A 7,500-nucleotide genomic window follows, 5' to 3' on the forward strand; every position below is an offset into this window, starting at 1 on the left:
GTTGAGACTTCTGTCCAGAGTGGAGTTTGCCTCTGTCACTCAGTGCATCAGGAAAGGACTGATTCTCAAGTTTAAAAAACTCAGGTCACACTTCCTTGTCTGATATGATATAAAGAGTCGTGAGAAAAGATGACAGTAATTTTTTTGTACTTTTTTCTTTGCTTCACTCGAGGCTACAGCCACATCTTGGCGAAAGAAATCTGTTCTGTTATTTTTGATGGGCTTGTGGAAGGAAGCCTCATCACCAAGACCATTGAAAAAATCTCTGAAGTCAACTCTGCCTTTCTCTAAGAGAGATTTTGCAAGCTCTGCAGCACTGGGATGTGTTATGGTATTTTTTCCCAGTGTAAGCAGATCATTCGACTCCTCCTGAAAAGGATTGCCTAGATCCTTCATCACAACGAACAACTTCTGAACCTTGTCAATGAATAATGTCTGTGACTAACTAGTCTGCTCATGATGCCTGGTATCTCCTTGTGCCACCTTGAGTTGACATGCCAACTCGTACTGCCTGACTAACTGGCTTACTTCTGGTCCAGACACCATCCATCGCCTGAGTGCAGATGCATCCTCAGTCACTCCAATGGCACCACCAGCGCCTTTGACCACCGCATTGGCCTGCTCATGAGCTTGGTCAATGACTAAATGGGGAGACTTCAACTCCTCTTTCATGTCAGTCTGACAGAGGCACAACTTCCTCCAGTCAGTACCAGCAAAACTCAATGGATTGTTACCTAACATTGTGTATAATATGGTTTAAACCCGAGGGGGCTATCCTTTTCTACCTTACCGTACAAAAACATCAAAGCACATTGAAATATGGGATACGACTAGATTCAAGAATGTAATGCCCTACATCTATCCCGATCGTTCATCCAGTGTCGTTTAATTCCCGTGCGATCGGTACGCCATCCAGGTAACCACAGCCGTTACCCTTGGCTCGGCTGTCCCGCGCTGGTTCACCCTGTCAATTCAGGTGCGGCTATCTAACTACAGTACTACCACTAACTAACCTTCTAGTCAATGTCTGCACAGCTGCTTATTAGATAGCAGTTGGGACACTTGAATATACCACCATCTACAGTTAGTACACAACATTTTTTAGTGAAGTGTTCAACTACAGCTAGCACACTACAAGCTAGCACTGAACCCCATGCTGAGTCTCACAGCAGTAATGTCACCAGTGTGCCCTGATTGTGCTACAACATCACTCATATAAAGTATTGCAAATATATACAGTATATATATATATATATATATATATATATATATATATATATATATTTATATATATATTTCTATTAATCGAAATTCTACCTTGAGAAATACTTCTGTTTCCTTCTTTTATTTAATTTGGTGGCCATCTTAAAAAACTGGCAGCCATCTTGGATTTGAAGCCAGATAACACAATTTTCATAAATAGTACACCCTTCCTTTGGACAAAAATGTCACTTGTATCACACACTTACTGATCTAGAAGAATGTCTATGGCCAGAAAACATTCAAAAACATTAATATTGAATGACTCAATATCCGCCATCTTGAAAACTGTCAGCCATATTGGAATTAGGTTGACACCATTTGGTATTTCTAGACATAATATATAAACTTTGAAGCTGTGGTAATCGACACATGTCTATTCTATGAAGTTCTACCTTGAAAGACACTTGTAATACATTAAATTTGGCGGCCATGTTGAAAACTGGCGGCCATCTTGGATTTGAAGATGGATAACGTACTTTTCTTAAATAATACACCCTAGACATCATTTGTACCAAATATGGTGCTTGTATGACCAACTGAAATATTCTGTGAACATTTGGACTCTAATCTGCCTGACTAGATGCTGCTTCAATACATGTAGCCTATACACACACACACACGCACACGCATACACGCATACACACACACACACACACACACACACGCGCGCATACACGCATACACACACACACACACACACACACAAACGCATACACACGCATACACACGCATACACTTATACACATGCAAGCACACACACTACACACACAAATATGCACACACACATGCACACTTACATGCACACACACATACGCTAGGGATGCCCCTTCAGTCATGCGCATGCATTAGCTTTTGCATTAGGGGTCATTTAGCATGCAGACCCATGCCCACAGACGCACACGCACACGCACACGCACACGCACACGCACACACGCACACTCCGCTCATCCATCCTTGGCTAAGGGAATATATAGCCTACCAAGATCATGGATAAATTTCTTCACGCCCCAACCATTGCTGCTCCCATCTGTGTGGTAGCTGTTATGGTGCTTCACAGGGCTAGACTGCCCATCTGGCATACCAGGAATTTCCTGGTGGGCCCCGAACCCTCATGGGCCCCTATTTTCAGAAATGTTAAAAAAAAAAAAGTTTTCTTTTTTTTTACATTTCTGAAATAGGGGCCCACGAGGGTGCAAGGCCCACCGGAGTGTCAGTTCTGCATCGCTAATTATGAGGGGGCCCTTTAAGCCAAAAGTGCCCGGGCCCTATCCCCCCCCCCCCTCCCCCCACCAGTCCAGCCCTGTCTTCGTAACTTTAAGCATAATCACTGGAGGTCATGCAGTCCGGTTGGATAGCCAACTGTCTAGTCTGGGCTTGTGGGTAGACAGTCTGCCCTTCACCATGGCTTACGGCCAAATGGAATGGTGGTTTGCTTTCTGATGGGCTTCAATCAGTCACATGTAGGAGCGGGAAAGGATCTGCACACTGCTTGCAAAAGACTTAATTTATTAGGAGCAACGTTTCGATCATAGATCTTCTTCAGGCACCTTCAAGTCTTTTGCAAGCAGTGTGCAGATCCTTTCCCGCTCCTACATGTGACAGTTTTTTGATTTGGCACCTGCTGATGCTTTTTTGCTGGATGTGCGCACTTTCCACTACACTCTATCTTCAATCAGTCACCCACATACAGTCCTTTCAATTACGTTATATTTTCTACATATTTCATTTTTTTTTAATCCATTTCCTAAATATTATGTTTCTCTCTTATAACAGGTAGCAATAACTATCTGTCACTGATTCCTAATCACAAAAAAATACGATTTGGAAAGGAATTGTGGCTTTCATGCTCAAGTAATGACTGTATAATAACAATAATAACTTAATTATGTCAATGTCTGCCACTGATGAATCCTATCAACTGCTGAACTTGTGATGGCAGCTGTTGTGATGTATGTTATCCAGCCCCTTTTAAAGCTTGTAATTCGAGTAGTACGCCACGCCTGTGAACTTTACAGTGAGGTAATGCCATTGAAATAGAGCCATACCACATGTATGACCTGACAGCTTCCACGCATGATGCCCCCAGGAGCAGATTACTACACTGGCCTACCAGGCTCAGGCCCAGGGGCCCAAGAAGAGTCAAGGGGGCCCTGGAGACCAAAGCTCTATATTTCCCTATTCATAGCCTATTGCATTAAAATCACACTTTTAACAGCTGAATTATTTTTATATTTGCTCTGGGACGAATTCAAGAATCCCCAACACCACAGTCTCTCTCTCTCTTGAATCTGGCCTAAAACCCTGAGTCTTTTTGTTAACTATTAACATCCATTGAGGGGGGGGGGGGGGGGGGATTTCTTGTTGTCAGACCCAGGGGCCCATAGACGGGGGCCTTTCTTGTTGTCTTGCCCAGGGGCCCATGGTGTCATGATCAGTCCCTGGATGCCCCGGATCTGACAGGACATCCCCCCAGCCCACATCATCCACAACTCACTCATCAACGGGAACGGGAACGGGAACAGGGTCTGACCAGGGTGGGGGATGGGAATGATGACAACCCAGGACAGTTACAGCTGTAAGAGGTGGAGAAGTTGAAAGTGAGCACAGCATTTCATAGCTGAGGATTGTGCACACAGGTGATCATTCCCATACTATTGGAGAGAGAGAGAGAGAGAGAGAGAGAGAGAGAGAGAGAGAGAGAGAGAGAGAGATAGAGCAAGCAAGCATGCAAATGTGCTGTCAGCGCGGTGATCGCTGCTTGCACGCCTGTGTGTCTGATTGCACTGTAAGTCGTGTGTGTGTGTGTGTGTGTGTGTGTGTGTGTGTGTGTGTGTGTGTGTGTGTGTGTGTGTGTGTGTGTGTGTGTGTGTGTGTGTGTGTGTGTGTGTGTGTGTGTGTGTGTGTGTGTTTTGAGAGAGAGAGAGAGAGAGAGAGAGAGAGAGAGAGAGAGAGAGAGAGAGAGAGAGAGAGTGTGTGTGCAGAAAAGAAAAGCCTCTGGATCCTCTATTATCCCTAAATGTATTAAAATAATGTAGAAAAACAAAGGAGTGAAAATGTATATAAAATTAGTAACAAGATTCATAACGTAATAGGCCTGTTCCTGATGGCCCTGTAGTCAGGCTGATATAAAAGCCCAGTGAGTCCTCTTTTAAAAACCATGTCTTTCCTGCAGTCCTGATGCTTTTCATAATCAGTGAAAACACAACACCACAGGGCTACATAGGCACAAACTGCATAAACATATTCAACTGGATTAACACCTCCAGCTCAGGTCAACTACAGAAGCACAAGTGATTGTTGGAACATGGGATTTGTGAACACAGAACGCCCTCACAGGGACGGGTAACGATTTCATGGGCCCCTGGGCCAGACAACAATGGAGTCCCCCCTCTCCATGGAATGACCAGGTCCCAAAAGGCTTGGGTGTTTAGCAGGGATGTTGGAGAGCCTTTGTTGTTAAGGGGCCCTACGGGGTTTCTCTCCAGAGAAAAATAGAAAATGAAGTAGTAAAAGGACAATTTTAGCACAACTCTTCAATATGATATACCTGTGTAGACCAATGAAGTGTTTTTCTGTAACATGGAGGCTTGGGTTTCAGGGCCCCCTTGGCATTTTGGGCTCCTGAGCCTGGGCCCGGTAGGCCCGTGGCAGTAACCCAGGGGTGGGGAACCTTTTTCATTTGAAGGGCCACAGGGCCGTAAAACTCCTCCGAGGGCCGTACCATGAACACAAACCAGGAGTTCCCCAGCACTTTAGGCCTATATTGAAGGCAGCCACCTTTACTACAGACCCCACCTTATTTAGGTTACCTGAATATAACTTAATTGAATTGCAAATGCATTTTCTAAGATTCCCTTACAAAATATGTCATATTTCATGTGAAGCATGACATTAAAATTATATCGGGGGCCGGATAAAATGGCCTCAAACGGCCGGAAACGCAAACGGCCCTCGAGACATCGGTTCCCCACCCCTCAGCACCCTCCACATCCCCCACACCAGCACTAGCCCACCTTACCTTACCCCACTCTACCCAACCTGCAGCCAGTCGCCCACCTCTCCTCTGAGTTCTCCAGCACCACCTCACCTTACCCCACTCAGCTAGGAAATGCCCGGTAAGCCAGATGGCCAGTCCAGCCCTGCACTCCTAACTCCTAACCTGCAGTCTAGTCGCCCACCTCTCCTCTGAGTCCTCCACCCCAATCGATCAGCGGAGCCATTTAGGCGGATGGCTCCCAGTCAATACCAGATTGATCTCCTTCCATCTAGCGGGAAGGAATTCCTCGGGCTGAATTATTCTGCCGACTCATTGCGGGGGCCGAGGCGAAGGAGAGCAGGCGACCGATAGATTGCTTTTGCTGCGGGGCTCCTCATCTCATCTGAGAAGGAATAAAAACAGTAGAGGACTGAGGACTGAGGACTGTGGGGCAATTACTTTATTCAGGGCGTATTGATGCAATCCACAGGCGTGTAAAAAAGTGATTTATATCTGTTTGTGCTGTGCTGTCAGTGCAGACGAAGCTAGTTATTCACAAAAGGTTTTCTTTTCTGTTCGTTCTTTTTTTTCGCGCTGCTTTAGTATACGGTGCTGAGTAATTGCTTTTCTTTTTTTTTCTCTTTTTAAAATCCAAGAGTAAATTGAAAGCCAGGAGTGAACGGCACCATTACACGCTACACATGCATTTATCTATGAATACGGTATTCCCTTTCAAAGAGATCATGTTCAAGTCAAAAAGGTATCACGCACTGACGATGGCTTAATAGCTGAAACGCGTTTGCTTGTGGACATGGTGGTATCTAATAAATAAATTATGAGACTCAGCTCGTGAGTGTGAATTTTCTCCTCTTCAAGTCAAAAAGGTGAGCCTTTTGGGTCAACAGTAAAACATCTACACGCAGCTCCAGAAAGAAGAAACCCTTACTGTTTAATACAACTTAGTGGTTTTGATTGCACATTTGAAAATCACAGGAAATGTGAAGTCATTTATTAACCATGCTATGCCATGAGTACTGCTTTATACTATGTATAAGAAAAAGCACCCAGTTTGGCAACCACAGGACTACACGCACCTTTCCTGCCTGGCCTACATTCAGGGCCGGATTAAGATGGCCTAGGGCCCCTAGACTACCTGTTGCTGTGGGCTCCCCTCCGTAAGGCAAATTTCCAACCAACTGTATTCAGCACGACAGAAGAAATGTTAAATTTCTGCAATTCTGCAATTTTTTACTTTTGGCCAATCAGGGGCCTCCTGGCAGGAGGGGGGCCCTAGGCTGCAGCCATATAGCCTGTGGGTTAATCTGGCCCTGCCTACATTTTCAGTTGGTAGAGGAGGTTGCAGGTTCAAGCCCCATTCTGGCTGACCCCCATCGATGTGTCCTTGATCAAGATACTTAACCCCAAATTGCAGGTGGCAGGGTGGTACACTGCGTGGAAGCCACAGCCACCAGTGTGTGAATCTGAGTTTTGAATGGGTGAATGTGAGGAATACATGTAAAGCGCTTTGAATGCTCAAAGCAGTGGAAAAGTGCTACATATATAATATAAATATATATATATATAAATGTAGATATAAATATAAATATAGATTTACTGTTTTATCATTTACATTTCTCCACAGGCCTCTCCTGTGTGCACAGGCAGGGCAGGATAGCGCAGGGCAGGCAGGACATGCTGGCTGTGTTGGCAGCCCCTCTTGGCCCATCCGGCAGCACGCGCTGTCAGTGGATGTCATCAGCTCATACATTTGGCATGTTTACACCTCTGCCCTCGCCTCCTCTCCCCTCCCCCCCTCAGCAGCAGTCTCTCTCTCTCTCTCTCTCTCTCTCTCTCTCTCTCTCTCCTCTCTCTCTCTCTCTCTCTCTCTCTCTCTCTCTCTCTCTCTCTCTCTCTCTCTCTCTCTCTCCTTTCCCCCCTCCCCTCTCAGGGAAGCAGGCAGGACGTGTGAGGGAGGAAGGGGTGCTGTGGAAAGGGGAGAGGAGGGGGGTGTCTTCCTCTTTCCTCCTGTTTAAAAAAGTCCCTGGCTGCATTCATTCAGAGAAGATTTAAAGTAGAGAGCAGTCAGCAGCGGCGGCAGCAGAAGCAGCAGAGGCGACAGCAAGCCGAGCACAGCCCTCCACAGTAAATCTCTCATCAGTGGGTGCCCACCCGCCCACCGGCCGCGGCCACTTCCCTCTTCCTGCACGGACGCATGCCAAGAGCCAAAACGCTCCGTCCGTCCATCCTGTGTGTGTGCGTGT

The sequence above is a fragment of the Engraulis encrasicolus genome, chromosome 14, assembly GCF_034702125.1.
Source record: "Engraulis encrasicolus isolate BLACKSEA-1 chromosome 14, IST_EnEncr_1.0, whole genome shotgun sequence".
Lineage (NCBI taxonomy): Eukaryota > Metazoa > Chordata > Actinopteri > Clupeiformes > Engraulidae > Engraulis > Engraulis encrasicolus.